Source organism: Panthera uncia, chromosome B1, assembly GCF_023721935.1.
Source record: "Panthera uncia isolate 11264 chromosome B1, Puncia_PCG_1.0, whole genome shotgun sequence".
In the NCBI taxonomy this organism is placed as follows: Eukaryota; Metazoa; Chordata; class Mammalia; order Carnivora; family Felidae; genus Panthera; species Panthera uncia.
In genome coordinates this window covers 23,196,438-23,213,960 of record NC_064811.1, presented here as the reverse complement: position 1 = coordinate 23,213,960, position 17,523 = coordinate 23,196,438, and positions in this window count along the sequence as shown.

Genomic DNA, 17,523 nt, shown 5'->3' with positions numbered 1-17,523 from the left:
TTCTGGCCTAAGAAGGATTTTGGAGAATCTGAAGATAGTCCTGTTAGAGCAGAAATTGTACCGGGCGCAGTTAACTAAGCTAGTGCAAGGAGACAGAGAGACCGGAACTCAGTCTGATCAACGTAGCTGCAGTAGCTTGGGTGGCTTTGTGAATGCTGGGGTGAGGGAACGCAAGCCGTCACGTTTGCTAGTTGAGATCATTCAAAAAAAGTAAATTTTCTTGTGTCATGGTGATGGGGCGTAGTTCATTTCACGACTTGGAACAATGCGCACACAAAGTTAGCCTCCTACTTGCCCAAATGAACTGAAAGATAGGTGTGTTATCTCCCTTCATTTTTACATTTTGAAGGGATGGACCTTCGCTCCTAGAGAGAGACGTTCCTGGGTTGTAAACCTGAAAGCAGTATTTAAAAAGATTTCTTTCTCAAAGAGGCCAGGGAAGGAATCTATAGTTACATTTCCGAAGCAAATGTTCTAACTAAAAAGAGGAAGGACCTAAAGTCAGGAAGGATCCTGTCTACACTGTAGTCACCTCAAGGGGAACATTCAGGACATCTTGGTCAGGATCACTGGTGAGAACCGTGTTGGCTGAGGTTCCATTGGTAGCTTCTTGGGTAGTGGCCACTCGTGAAGTTGAGGCCAGATCAGGAAAGAAATAACAATGTGGATGTCCTATGGGTCTTCAAGCTTAACAGACCAGTTTTAGGCATATAGTAAAACGGTGTTTGGGTACTTGCAAGAGCAAGAAGGGCAGGTAATTACTAACAAATCAATCACCCAAGAGCTGTGCTGATACAATTTGCGCTTAAAAAGGAAAGAGTCCCTTCATAGTCATGAGCTGGAGAGATCTGGAACATGTGCAGGAGATCACACTGTTCTACGTTCTTCTATTTAATGGTGTAAGTTGAGTTATTCTCAGCAAAGTTATTTTTTCTTTACAAAGTCATGAGTTTCCAGCTACTATTATGTAATGTCCTCTTACATAGATATTACTTGTTTCTGTTAGAGACAAGATAGCGGTAATGGTAGGAGGAAATCAGACAATTGACTTTGCTCCTTCACTTAAGGAATTCTATCTCAGTTCTTCTATTTTTTTTTTTTTTCCTGAGTACAGCATAAATTAGAAAAGAATACTCTCTTTTTTTTTTTTTTTTTTTTGCTAGAGAAGCAAGAACCAGACCAGAATGAAGGGAAATTTCTCCATTGTTGTGCAAAGAAATATGCCTTCTCTTGCAGAAATGTCTTTTTGCTTGAGAACTGAATAATCTTAAACAGGTTTCCTTTTCACTGTGGGATTTTTCTGTGTATTTAACATACTCTTTAAATCTCCAAGAGAGAAATTTAAGATGCGAAGTTTCTTACCGTATTTCACCACAATGTTTGCTGTTCCTAAAGTAAGATTAATATATTGTAGAACCTGGGTGTGTGGCCAAAGTTAGGAAAATGATGTAGTTCAAATCCCTTAGCATCATTCCACAGGGAGACGCTTGTCAGGTTTATTTTAAGTGGTGAAGCCGACGCAGCAACTATCTTGCAAACGGATGCAAGAGGGCCCAAAAACTATCAGTGGCTGTCTTCTTCCTCTTCCCATGTTGAGGAAGGCAGTCTGCAGTGTAAAAAGAAGCTGTTCCTTTTCAAAAAGCAAAGAAGCAAGCAGGGTGAAAAAAACTCATTGATGATCAATTCCTAATTCACAGATTTGATTTTTCCTTATTTGGGGAATTCTTAAGTTTGTTGTACATGTCACTGATTCAAATTTCTGTGGCAAGGAAATAATAAATTTTTCTGCCCCCTCTGATGACTTAATTTTTCCACCATGTACTCCCTCTGTTTCCATCTCATTGTTTCTATCCCTGAATCCCTTTGATATCACATTGAACGGTGACAAATAATATCAATCTCTGTAATGTTTTGTCTGAAAAGTCTATAAATAATGTTCACTGTCAGTGTAATATCTTAAGAATTTAGGATACATTCCAACAACAAAATACATTCTACATTTCACCAGTCCTATGATGTACATTTTTTACATTTTAATATATTTGAAATTGGGACATAACTTGTAATTTGTGGCATTAATAATCAATTTGGCCTGGTGGCTGTCAAGTTGTGTCTGTGGATATATGAATATCCAAACCATCGGCTTTTTTTTTTTCTTTTTTTTTTTTAAGAGGGCTTGGAGCCCAATGTGGAGTACAAACTCAGGACCCTGAGTTCAAAGATCTGAACTGAGATCAAAAGTCAGACACCTAACCAACTGAGCCACCCAGGCATCCCAGTGTAGAGCTGTCTTTTAACACAGAGGAATTACTGATTGTGGGAAAATGATGAACCAGACATGTTTGGCAGTATATCAAAGTTAGAGTCAAAAGAAGGTGAGAACCATCTAAAGGTAAAACTAGCTTAAGGACACAGAGTCAATGACTTCAACTCTTTCATGGATTCTTTCAAGAAATGCCGTATCATGGTGGTCGTGATGGCATCCAGGATGACTTTGTGTTTAAAATTTGGACATGAAAGGCGTGACCTAAAAAGATATTCAGACATGTGTACTTTGAAAGTGAAAGAGTTTTAGAAAGACTTTAACCAACTTGGATTGCTTATATTGCCTTTTCAAAGGTATATGCAAGGGTTATATATAACTCAGTATCTGATTAAGTTGAAAATAGCTCTTTTAGAAAATGAAATAAAATATAAAAGAAGATTGTGTCAATATAACAAAAGAGATTGTGCTATAGGTAGGAAGTTTTTTTTTTTTCAGTTGTCTGTAAAATAAGATTGGCTAGTAAAATTTTTAATACATTAGAGTCAATGAAATACATTAAAATCATGATAAAACTAGTGTTGTGCTTATTTTTTACAAAATATGAACACTTGTTTTTGAAAAATGCATTTTCTTGATTCTTGAAGTATTAATCAAAGTGAGAAAATATTTAAAAGATATTAAAATATATTAATTAATATTTATATTTATTTAATATATAAATATATTAAATTAATTTATTAAATTAATTTATTATTTATTATTAAATAATTAAATAAATAAATTATTATTAAATAAATTATTATTTATTATTATTAAATTAATTTAATAATAAATATATTAAAATATATTAATTTAACCTATGATTCAAAATTTTAATTTAGCTCTATGATATGCTAAATAAAAGATTTTTTTCAAAGCCAGCTGACATATAAATTAAATGCTGCCTCAGTCTTATCCCCAAATGACTTTCTCTAGAATTCTTGTGCTTCTTATAAAATTCTGTAATTTGTATGAATGAGTAAAAACTCAGGAGTAATATTTGTATGAAGGAGTAAATACCAAAATACAATATCAAATTGTTCTCAAATAAAATTTTTAAAAGAGCCGGGAGAGGGGAATTGCCCTACCATATATAAAAGTGTATGATACATCTTTATAAAATTAAACACTGTGATCTTGGTGTTAGATTAAGTACACAGATCAATGGAGTACAAATGAAAATCCAAATATTGTATAAAAAGGTGGTACCTTAAATCTGTACAGAAAGACTATATTATCCAGGAATCATCTTTCAAAACAAAACAAAACACTGTATTACTGAGGTAAAAAAAAAAATCATGTCAGTAGCTCAGATAATTTTCAAAAAAATAACTTTCTAAACAAACAGAACCTTAAACAGATAAATAAATAAACCTGAAATTGTAGAAAATAAATACAGAAAACTATGTTTATATTTTGGAGGCAGGCCATCTAAAAGCAAAGAAAACAACACATTCAAAAACTGGAAAGGAAAAGGCAAAGACATTTACTGAACCAAAACTTCAATCTTGTACACGAGCTACATGTGGAGAAAAGGTTTGCATTATATAACAGGCAGAAGGCCTTGGCTATTCTTCTAAATACAGTGAAATGTAAATGGGAAAACATTTGAAGAGTGTCATAAGAGAAAATACAATGGTCAATAGCCATACGAAAATGCCTTCCACCTAAGCGGTAATTAAAATACATAATTAGAACAAAAGTAGTTGGAACTTGTCATCAGTCAGACTGGCACACATTAGCAAAATACACTGATGATGTCCAACGTTGATAGCCGTGTAGAACAAATGCATTCTTAATTCCAAATACATCCCCTATACATTCCTAAGAGAGCTGCCATTTTTAATGCCAATTTGGAGTATGATCTGTTAGTATATGTAATATGTTTTCTGTAACTGCTATAAGAAGTTACCAAGTATTGGCAGAGGCTCTAGGACAGAATACATTTCTTGAAGCACTAGGAGAGAATCTGTTTCTGGTTTCTTCCAGCTTCCAGTGGTTGCCAGCCTCCCTTGGCTTGTAGCTACATCACCACAGTCTTCATGGCCAGCATCTTCAAATTTCTCTGCCTCATCTTCACATCCTTTCTCTGTGTGTTCAAGTGTAAAATCTCCCCTTGCCTCCTTCTAAGAATACATGTAATTGCATTCAGGGACCATCCAGAAAATCCAGGATAATTTCCCCACATCAAGATCTTTATTTTTTTTATTTTTGTTTAACGTTTATTAATTTTTGAGACAGAGAGAGACAGAGCATGAACACGGGAGGGGCAGAGAGAGAGGGAGACACAGAATCTGAAACAGGCTCCAGGCTCTGAGCGGTCAGCACAGAGCCCGACGCGGGGCTCCAACTCACGGACCGCGAAATCATGACCTGAGCCGAAGTCAGACGCTTAACTGACCAAGCCACCCAGGCGCCCCAAGATCTTTAATTTAATGACATCTGCAAAAACCTTTTCCCACAGAAGGTGACATTTATAGGTTCCAGCTGATAGGAGCTCCATTCATTCAGTTTCTGAGGCCAGAGTCCTTGGGATCATTCTTGGCTTCCCTTTCTCTCATGCACCACATTTAATACATTGGTAAATCATTTTGACTGTATCTTCAAAATAATTGCATTTCTCCGCTGCTACCATGCTGGGTTTTTTTTTTTTTTATGTTTATTTATTTTTGGGGGAGAGAGACAGATCATGAGTGGGGGACGGACAGAGACAGAAGGAAACACAGAATCTGAAGCAGGCTCCAGGCTCTGAGCTGTCAGCACAGAACCTGATGCGGGGCTCAAACCCACGAACCATGAGATCATGACCTGAGCTGAAGTCGGAAGTGTTACTGACTGAGCCACCCAAGCGCCCTGCTACCATCCTGTTTTAAGCCATCATCAATACTTATGTGTCTTTTGCAACATCTTCTCAACAAGTCCTTCTGCTTTCTATTTTTGCCACATGCATTTAGTTCTCAACACAAAGCCAAATCACCCTTTAAATTCTTAATGCAGGTTATGGCAATATGCTGATTAAAAACCTGCAAGAGTCCCCATTTCACTGAGGAAAAGCAAACTCGCTACCAAGGTCCACAAGCCCAACATAGTCTGTCCCCGACCCTGTAACTCCAGTTTCCTTTCTTACTTCTCTCCGCACTCATTTCAATCATTCCACTCCAGCTACCCCCCTGTTCTGGCTGACTCTTTATCTTACCAGTCATATCCTTGATTTACAGCTTTACATTAGCTATTGTTGTGTTTGGAATTCCCTTATACCAGCTCTCCACCTGAACAACACCCTCACCTACAAAAACAACACCCTCACCTACACCCTTATTCAAATATTGTTAGCAATAAGGGCAGCCTGTTGCATCCTATTTCCATCTGAAATCCCCTTCCCAACATAGCACATCTGATTTGCCATCCCATTTTTTTTAATTCAACATATATTTTTTAAAAATAACATACAGCGCTATAATAGTTTTAAGTGCACAATATAATGGTTCAACAATTCTATACATTTCTCAGTGCTCATCGAGATAAGATTGTATTTCAAAAAAAATGTTATTACTTTTAGGGTGTCTGGGTGGCTCAGTCACTTAAGCGTCTGATCTCAGCTCAGGTCATGATCTTGTGGTTTGTGGGTTCGAGCCTTGCGTCGGGCTCTGTGCTGACAGCTAGGAGCCTGGAGCCTGCTTTGGTTTCTGGATCTCCCCTGCTGGTGCTCTGTCTCTCTCTGTCTCTCAAAAACAAATACAAATGTTATTACTCTTAATTCACAGTGGTAGTTTCTTCTGACATTTGAAGCTTTCTTTGATGTGAAATTCAGATGAATCAAAGTATCCAAAAGTAGGAGTCAGAAAAAAAAATGTATTTTTTAAAGCTTCTTATGTGATGCTGTAGTAAACTGAGATTAATCACTTATTCTGTAGACTGCATAAAATTCTTATCTTATTCTCTTTTTAAAATATATATATATATATGTATATATATATGCGCAGATAACAAAAAGTACTTTGGAATTTTTGTGAGGGAGCTAAATACACATGTTTGAACAAGAACATCAGAAAAACTACCAGTGAAAAATAAAAGGAAAAAAAAAAAGAATAAGTAAATACACAAAATTTTAAGCTATGAAAAACTGGTATGTGTAGACTCTCTTGTTTAACATTCTTATCACTGATATCTAACTTTATTTTTTTTCCAAAAAAACCCTCAAAATAGTGGGGTGGTATGAATCAAATGGACATTTACCATTTCATACATAAATAACAAGGAGTGAGACCTGTCCCTTTCCCTCAAGTAGCTCATAGTTCCGAGGAAAGAGAGACTTTCAACAGAAACCTCGTGTAAAATTGGAGATCTTATAATAGATGTATATTCTATTCCAAGACCAAAGATGACAGAATATGTTTTATGTAGGTGTGTGAAATAAGTCTGCACATTAGAAAACTCCTTTTAACTGAAACTTAAAAAAAAATTAAAATGTATTAGTTATAGGAGAGACTAACGGCATTGTAGGAAAAGAAAAAGAGGTGTTAATCATTATTGAATGGTGAGAAGGTCAACGTGGTTTAAAGGTGGGATGGATTTGTTGGATACGTCGTGGCACAGTGAGAAGAGAAAGGGAATTTTGACCAGGATTATCTAATGGTGAAATAAATCTCTGATGAAATATTATAAGCCTTTATTTTTTTATAGTTTTGGAAATAATCTTAAGGGTACAATTTGAAGTGCCTTTTAATTATAAATCTTTTTCTCTTCTCAGTAAACATGTAATTATTTCTCTGAACAAAAGCTTAATAATTGCTGACAACTGTCAACCCAGCGGTACATTTTTTCTTTCTGTTTTCTAACTGTCAACAAAGAATGAAGTAAGTTTGAGTAAGGATATTCATGTAAAATTATACTTTTTTAGAATTACAGACTCAAATCCAGAAGTAACCATCTTGAATTGAAAAAATAAACCACATCGTGGAACCAGTTTCTATGGACTTATTATACAAAATTGTTTAGCATACTGATCAAGCATCAAGAGACGGACACATAAATATCAATATGTGTCACTGTGAATGTTTTGGAGATTTTTCTACTTATTATGAAACCTTAGAAGTAAGAAAGATTACTGAGAAAAGGACATACTGAAACAGTATTTCCACTGTAACATAGATATATAGATAGTACAGATTAAAGACTATTTCAATTCCCTCTCTCTCTCTCTCTCTGTCTCTCTCTCTCTCTCTGTGTCTCTCTCTCTTCTGCCAGTCTTATGCTACTGTCACATTGACAACACGAGGACTTTCAAAAGTAGCAAAGGGTAGTTTCAATCTGTTCTTCAACTCTCTTAGTAAGCTTAAATGCTCTGTATTTTTTTAGATCAAACGGTTTTATCTTTTTAAAATTGTTGAGCTGAAGGAGCTTTTGTTGAGCTCTTGTGACTTGCAAAAGTTTTTGGTACAAAAGTGATAGCAGCGGTGGCTGGAGGGTAGCCACGGGGGATAGAAATAGAAACCTATACAACACTGGTTGACTCAACTCTTAAAAATAAATGCATCTGCAAGTTATCAAACAAATATTTTAAAACCACCTGGGGATGAAGTTTTATAGGCTTAAAATCATGTGCAAGAGAATCAGCTTAATCAAGACCCAGGGTCAGGGGGAAAATAGTGAAAGGTCCATTGCCAAAGGCACAAAGAAAAGTTGCATCATGACATCTCACTTTGTTGGGGGGCAGAGGGAAACAGAAAATGGACACTGGGCACTGACACAAGGCACAGATACAGCAAAGTATACACTTGCTTTAGTCAGGGTTCTCCAGAGAAGCATAACTTGTAGGAGAAACAGAACCTATAGGAAAAACAGAATATTTATATTTATATAAATATAAATATTCTGTTTTTCCTATAGGTTCTGTTTATACACACACACACACACACACACACACATATATATATACACATATACATATACTTATACATATACATATATATGTGTGTGTGTGTGTGTGTGTGTGTGTGTGTGTGTGTTTAAAGGAAGGAAATACTTTAAACAGAAAACTCATAGTATATATATAAAGAGAGAGAGAAATTTATTTTAAAGTATGGGCTTAGTAGTTGTGTGGTGTGGCTGGTAAGTCTGAAACACATAGGGTAGGCTGACAGGCTGGAAATTTAGGTAATTATTAATGTTGCAATCTTGTGAAATCTCCTGAGGAGAAGTCTGGAAACTCTAGTCAGAGTTCCTATGTTGCAATCTTTTTTTTTTTTTTTTTTTTTGAGAGAGAGAGAGAGAGAGAGAGAGAGAATCCCAAGCAGGCCCTACACTCAGCATGGAGCTTGTTATGGGGCTTGATCTCATGGTTCGTGAGATCATGACCTGAGGTGAAATCAAGAGTCGGTCACTTAACTGACTGACCCACCAGGCACCCCTCCTATGTTTCAGTCTTGGGGAAAATTCCTTCCTCTTTGGTAAACCTCAATCTTTGTTCTTAAGGTCTTTCACTGATTGGATGAAGCCCACACATAATCTGTGTGTTGGGGGGCGGTCATCTGATTTTCTCAAAGTCTACTGATTGACATGTTAATTCCATCTAAAAAAAATAAGAGTAGCATCCAGACCGGTGTTTGACCAAAGATATGGGGCTGGCCAAAGTTTGACCAAAGAATCATAGCCTAGCCAAGTTGACACATGAAATTAACCATCAATAGCAATTAAAATAACAAGATCTAAGATTCAAAATAATCATCCCTGATTTATACAGTTAACATATGCCAGTCTCTCTTATAACCTCCCCATCGTTTGGGTCAACTGTTTGCACTCAGCTCTGTCTGTGAACTTCAGAATAGGCAGTGATTCAGAGTTTCCACTGCTAGGCATGAATAAGCCAGGAGGTTGATTCCTACAGGTTGGTTCCTGGTTTCCACTTTCACAACCTTGGATTTATTGACTCATTGTAGCCAGTCTTTTCAACTTGATTTCTAATCTCTCTTCCTTGAACCATTTCTTGACCAGAGGACAGACTATGAGCCTTAGGAAAGACTGGGTTTCTGCCTTTCTTCCTCGCATCTCTAACCCAGACAAATCTCTAACATCCTCTCTCAGAGTAGATGCTCAGTACATTTGTGGTAAGAATTTGGTTGCCTGTCTGAATTCTGAATCTTTTGTGTGCTTTCAGTTATTAGGCTATTATAGCATAAATATTTGTTTATTTACCTTCAAAACTTGCACTGAAGACATGCAGTAGCCTTGATTTGGATCCAGTTTCAAAAACAATTTTCTTGGTTCTTTCAAATATAAACTGAAACATAAGTGAAACACTATTTTGCATATTTGAGAAGTAGGAGATACTTTGAAATTATTCCGTGTGCTTTCATTATGAAAAGGTATTTGTAAAAAAAAAAAAAAATTCAGGAGAGAAAAAAGGCTCTGCTTCTTGGAGAGCAAATCCTTTCATTTTATATTTGAAATCTCTCCTAACCCTCCAATTTATATATATACACATATAGATGATGTATATGTATATTCATATATATGTGTGTATATATACATATATGTGTATATGTATATAATTATTTAATATATTATTATATAATATATTATATATTGTATATAATATATCATAAAATATGAATATATTATATATAATTATATATTATATATTTAATATATTATTTAAATATATTTATTATATTATATATAAATATATATAATATATTAAATATATATTTATTTGTATGTAAATATATAAATATATATTTATAATATATTATATATATATTTATATGTATTTTATATTTATATACATATATTTACATATATATAAATATATAAGTACATACATATGTATTAAACACACATATAATATATAAATACATATTTAAGTGTGTATACGTATATATATGTGTGGTAGGTACTAGATGGCTAGTTTGTACAAGCACGTACAGAAAGTTCTTGCTAATCCCTATCTTAAGAATGTGGAGATCTTGGGGCGCCTGGGTGGCTCAGTCGGTTAATCGGCTGATTTCGGCTCAGGTCATGATCTCTCAGTCAGTGAGTTCAAGCCCCATGTCGGGCTCTGTGCTGACAGCTCAGAGCCTGGAGCCTGTTTCAGATTCTGTGTCTCCCTCTCTCTGCCCCTCCCCCATTCATGCACTGTCTCTCTCTGTCTCAAAAATAAATAAACGTTAAAAAAAAATTAAAAAAAAAAAGAATGTGGAGATCTTGTCTTCCTTCTACAGTCCCATCAAGCAGGATAAGTAGAGAAACGTGTTATTCAGAGTTCAAGGTCAGTGTCTCCTTGGTACCAAAGAATGTCCAGATGGCATGCCTTTATCTCCTTTGAATGCTAGCCATGAAAGGAGGGGAAGGGCCACAGATAGTGGCAGTGCTAGTTGTCACACCATAGAACCTTGCTGCACAGGGCTATCAACAGCAGCCAAATTATGGAAAGAGTCCAAATGTCCAACTGCTGAATGGATAAATGCTATATATATTTACACACACACACAAAGACATTCTATTTGGCGATGAAAAAGAATGAAACCTTACCATTTGCAGCAATGTGCATGGAACTGGACGGTATTATGCTAAGCGAAATAAGTCAGTCAGAGAAAATGGGTGATGAGCATTGAGGAGGGCACTTGTTGGGATGAGCACTGGGGCTTGTGTGTAAGTGATGAATCACGGGCATCTACCTCTGAAGCCAAGACTACACTGTATGTTAGCTAACTTGAGAGCAAAAGTAAATAAGTAAAAAGTAAAATTAAAGACAAAAAAAACAAAAAAACCTTGCTGCACATAGATCCCAGCAGCAGGTGCTTTGTGCAGTCGGCTGCTCCTAGACTCCTGTGTGCAAGTTCCCCCAATAAACCTATGTTTCAGTCACTGTCTCCAGGTCATTTCTTTGGCCTCAGCAGACCATTGCCCACCCTTGGCTTAGCATCTCCTGAGTGCAGCTACACAATATGATATATAGTGAATGTGTATTTATAAATTATATAAATAATAAATGCTTCCCTTAGTGATGGGATGGCTGTGTAGGTATTGAAGGGGGGAACGTATGTGAGTATCAATTCACCTTAATTAGACTTAGACAAATTTATTTACATAATATGTTAAAGTGGTGATTTACATACGGCGCATTAAAAAACTGCTGATAAAGTTGTCACAACTCTTATATTTCATGCAAACCTCTTGAATAACTCTTGAATGTCCCAACTGTGAACATTAACGTTTATTTATGTCTGGTCTGTGCCAAAAATTAACTCTGTGTAAAACGTCAGTCTTCAGAGGTATATCTTTGCTTTTCTTAATGATCAGTTTAATACAAGTAATTAACTCATCTATAAAATTGGAAGAACTTTCACATAGACTTAAGAAACAATGAATGAAAAAAATCATATAAACATATTAGAACCACCTGTGGTTAATTAGTATTCATTAAACACCACCAGTGGGGCGCCTGGGTGGCTCAGTTGGTTAAGTGTCTAACTTCCACTTAGGTCATGATCTCACTGTTTGTGGGTTCAGACCTACATCAGGCTCTGCTGACAGCTCAGAGCCTGGATCCAGCTTTAGAATTTGTGTCTCCCCCTTTCTCTGCTCCTTTCTTGCTCACATCCTGTCTGTCTGTCTCTGTCTTTCTCTAAAATAAATAAACAACGACAAAAAAAAAAAAAAAAAACCACCAGTAATATCATAAAGTATATTAGAATTGCTTTGTTAGAAAGTAACATAGGGGCACCTGAGTGGCTCAGTCAGTTGGGTGTCCGACTCTGGCTCAGGTCATGATCTCACAGTTTGTGGGTTCGCACCCCGCCTCGGGCTCTGTTCTGTGTCTCCCTCTCTCTCTCTGCCCCTCCCCCGCTCACACTCTGTCTCTCTCTCAAAAATAAAACATTAACAATTAAAAAAAAATAATAAAGTAACATACAACAGCATAGTCTAGCTTAAACTCTGGAAGTAACATTTTTATAAAGATTTAATGGATTTCAGGAAAAATAAAACAGGTATACTTATCTGGCTTCAGAGATCTACAAGAGCCCTGGAATGTGTCTGGATTCTTTTCTCCATTTCTTATTTTTATATGCCTCCTTGTGCCTTCTGCAATGATTTTTCGCTGGTCACTATCTTCTCAGTTCCCTATATACATAGTAAAACACATGGTTTATTCATAAATATTAACATTACACTGCTTGGTTATCCTATGTCTCAATAGCAGGGTTTCAAATAAGGAACTCTGGTCCCATTTGGGCAAAAAGCTTAGTCCTTATATAACAGCTACTGAGGTCTCATGCCTATGTGTTTGTGGGGGTCTTTTAAGCAGGTGAGATAGACAGACACACATAAAGTACTCAAAGGAATATAGATGACATAGATATATAGGTATAGATGATATAGATATAGATATACACATAGATACAGAGGTAGGCACACAAACATTTTTTTTTTTTCGTTTGTGTTATAAAGACAGAAAACTCCTGGCTGCAAAGATTCTGTCCTTCAAAACCTTCATTTCCTCCTGAGCCAAATACTGCTCATTGTCCTAGGAGAAAGGTGATAGTTACATCCCTTTAATATAGGAAACAGGAAAAAATAAAATTCAGGGTAATATAACAACACAATACCAGTTTTGTCCCAAGAACATGAAGCCTCATTAAAAAAAAAAAATAATGTAGCTATGTGGTTCTAGAATACACTGCCTAAACCCCAAAACCTGGTTTCAAATCATGGATGTGCTTTTCTCCTCAAAATTTACTTCAGAATAGAATGGTTGGTTGCTATTTCTCTTTCTTCATGAAAGAGATGAAAATAGGGCACATTTTTTGCCCTATTAATCTTATACTTGTGTTATTTTGAATTTTCAGCTCATCTTCGCGGTCTCTTTTTTTTTTTCCAGCTCACTCAAAAATAAAATGATAGGAAAGAGAATCACTTCTTTTTCATCTGAATTATGACCAACCTTAATTTTTTTTCCCAAGAAATCTCATCCTTGTTTGTAAATTGGATCTTAAGAAAATAGATGAGTAACAACTTGATGTTTCTTGTAGTTTTAAATAAAGCATCTATTCTGCAATATTTAAAAATGTCACACACAGTATAATTACACAGAAAAGGAAAACAAATAAAAAATGAAAACAGTGGTAGTGGACCACACCACCTGTCCACAAAAAGCAAAAACCTGTTCCCCCAAAAAGTGAGAACTTACTTTCATTCCTCAACTTGCCTTTCCCAGCCAAGACGTAGGGGAATTACATGTATCATAATATTCAGGGCAATTGAAAGAGCGCAAAGTAAACACAAATGACTGACCAAGTCACCATAAATTGATGCTAATGTAACAATATATAGAAAGAATAGTTTCAAATATTATTTCAAATTTATTATGAGTATAGGCTGCATGAGGTGAGATACTTTTGATCAGACTTGTCAACCTCAGCACGATTGACATTTTGACATAGCTACTTCTTTATTATGGGAAACTGTCCTGTTCACTAGATGATGTCATCCATTGGCCTCTTCACCTAGATGTCAATAGCACCCCCGTCTCCCCAAGTTGTAAGAACCAAAAGTATCTGTAGACATTGCTAAATTTACCCAAGAGAGCAAAATCAATTCATTATAGAACCACTGCTTTAGTTTAACTCCTAAAATTAACTTCAAAAGTTGAGACACATGAATATAGAATAATCATAACATTATGAAATTAATATGTTAGCATTTGCAGAAAATATGCTGGAGGTATATATCTTCAACAGACACTGTTTACTGAGAAAAATAATCGTCAGATCTAAATCTACCATAAATCTCTGAAGAATACCACAATAAAAAATTTTTTTAAAGATATGTTAAAACTACCCTAGCACATATGCAAACCTGAAAAAAAATTTGTAGACTGTGAAAACTAGGGATAATGCTTTCTCCAGTCTATTAACTAGCTTAACAAATATTTTAAAAAAAGAGAATGCAAAGTAGCTACACATTTTTTCACATTATCGCCAGTTTAGAAAGAAAAAATGACAAAATATACTCTTAATTATATCAATTAACTACAAATTGAATGATGAGTTTTGCTTGAAACCATTTATTTTCTACTTTAGAAAGAGGGCAGTGGTTAAACAGTAATTATTCTAATGACATAAAAACCATGAAGTAGAGCTTGTTTATAATTATAACTCTAGACTTTAGAAATTTTAATCATTAAGAAATTGTATGTCCAGAGATTTCATGTCCATGGACAACTTGGGTTGCTATTAACTTTAAACCATTATTTGCATTTTCTTTTACATATGTATTCCTAGAAAAGTCCAATTCTGACGCCACATGGTGAAGAAGACATTGCATTTTATTTAACACACTGTTTTAAGTCTTTTCATTTCCAACCAACATAGTAACCAATCCAACCCAACAGAAATGGAAGCTATTATTAACTTCTGTTAGCTCCAGATATTTGTTAAATGAGAGTGTTTTTTTTTCAATTCTAAAATATGTTTTTCTTGCAAAGGAAGATACAGGCCTTGTTTATTTGTTCATTTAACAAAACAAGTGATTTAACGTGACAAAGGAACAAAGGAAGATGTAATTGTTTCATATGTAATATTCATCAACAAAAAAATATTTTGAGCAAAACAATTAAGCTAATCTGTTTCATTAACTGTAAAAATTGAAAGAGGCTGGAGAAAACACAATGAAGTTATTTTCGAAGAGTTTATATTTCATGCACATATATTTTTCCCTTCTTTTATTTTAAATTTTAGTTAGTATACAGTACACTATTGATTTCAGCAGCAGAATTCGGTGGTTCATAACGTACATACAACACCCAGTGCTCATCACAAGTGCCCTCCTTAAGACTCATCACCATCTAGCCCACCCCCCCACCCATCTCGCTCTGTCAACCATAGTTTGTCCTCTATTATGAAGAGTCTCTTGCGGTTTGTTAGCCTCTCTTCTCTTTTTATTTCTTTCATGTAAGCCATATGCCACAGTGAGATCCTAAATATAGTCTTCACTGGTTAGGCAATTGTTTTTTATTTTTTATTTATTTATTTTTTTTAATTTTTTTTTTCAACGTTTATTTTATTTTTGGGACAGAGAGAGACAGAGCATGAACGGGGGAGGGGCAGAGAGAGAGGGAGACACAGAATCGGAAACAGGCTCCAGGCTCCGAGCCATCAGCCCAGAGCCCAACGCGGGGCTCGAACTCACGGACCGTGAGATCGTGACCTGGCTGAAGTCGGACGCTTAACCGACTGCGCCACCCAGGCGCCCCAGGCAATTGTTTTTTAAATTTTATCTCTATGTAAGTCTTTTGCTGAAACCAGTGACATAATTTAAATTAATTATGACTTGAAGAAGTAGTCAACAAATGAGAATAGTGCCTAATATGGGCCATGTATTGTGCTAGTTAACTTGTAATTAATCACAGGAGACTATATATAGCATGAGGAATGGTTGTTCATCTTAGAACAGAAAAGTATTAGTCAATTATTTGTGATTAGGAGAAAATTTTTTTTTATTTTTTTTCCCTTAGCATAAATTCTGGAAAAATTACTTCTCCCAAAAATTCAGGGACTGTAAACTCCTTCTCTTGGTCCAGCACTACAGATATCAACACCTTGTGTTTTAAACTGGAAAAAGAGAAATCATTGGATGCAGCAACACTTTGCAGATGGCACTTTAAAAAATGAAGAACACAAATTGAAAATGTTAGCGTAGTCAATAACTGTTAATGAAAAAGCAGAATAATGAGAACTATCACTACAAAACATCTTTGGAAAATGAAATAGGAGCAACAGTTGAAGAAAGAAGGAGATTTATCCACAACCAAATTAAAAAATTATATATGTCTGATAAAAACAAGGAGGGGATGGGACAAGAAGAATAAAGAGGTCACATGTTGGTTGCAGTAGCTATCCCATATGAAATTGTGTGGCTTTCCAAACAGCACAGAGTCAATGGATTACCCAGATCCAGAATAAGATGATGAGGACTGACCAGGGCTTAGAGGGAGATCCTTAGGTCACATCTGATTAATCCTTACAATTGAAATGAAGTGCACTAGTTTTGAATTTGGTATTTTTTATCAATACACATATACACACAGTATTATATATAATATAACACATCCATACATATGCACACACACACACACACACACACACACACACATATAATACACAAATTCTTAAGTTTAACAGGGATACTGCATATTCTCACTTGATTGTGGGGTTTTAGTAAAATTTGATGGATCCACTTTAAATTTTAAAAATATCTACCAAAGACACTAGAGGGACATTTGCACTGTGTACAGTGGTTGAAGAAATTGCAACAAAGATCGTGGTATGAATCTCATTCTGGAATGAAAAAATCCAGTTAATATTTCCATAATAAAACTTAATCTTTGTTGTGTTTTGTGTGTTATATCAGGACTTTCTCAGGTGTGTTCCCACCAGCATTAGCATCACCTGGGAAATTGTCAGGCATACGACTATCAAGATCCACTCCAGTTCTACTGAATCAGAAATTAGGTGGCCAGGGCTCAATAATCTGGGTTTTTACAAACTCCCCACTTGATTCTGATGCACAAGACAGTTGAAGAATCACTGCCTGGTACGATACTTTAGGGCACGCTAATGCCAAAAAATGTAAAGAAGTTTGAGACAAAACATGCAACATCTTATAAAGTAGCATGGGGCAAATGCAATAGTAATGCTCCTCATAATGTCCTTGTTCATGGCACTTCAGATATATTGAAATCAAGGAGATGCTCCTCAGTGCCCAGGGCTTCTTAGGTTTTCCTCCAGGAAGCTGTTATTGGGACTAGCTTTCATGAGATACCTCAAAGTTAACAGTGTGAAGATTCATGGCATGCTTCATGGGCTTTACCAGCCACTTTGATACAAAGGATAAATTTTCCACTCACGAGGAGAATAGACATCTAGGTACTGTTTTATCAGAATCCAGGCAAGGTGAATTTTCCATGGACCTGAGGACAAAGTGTTCAGTTGGAACGGACCCTGAGCCAGCAAGTTTCACGCAGTGGTTACTCCTCTCACTAGATTCGCTGGACGACATCCCAGGCTCAGATCTAATGTTTGGTCTCTTCACTCCTTTTTTCATTATTCTTTGAATATATGTGATGTCCATCAAATGCATGGATCACAAAAGCCCTTCATGGTCAGCAAAAAGCACCTTAACGATCCATTGAAATCATGGCATTTTAAAAAATGTTTTAC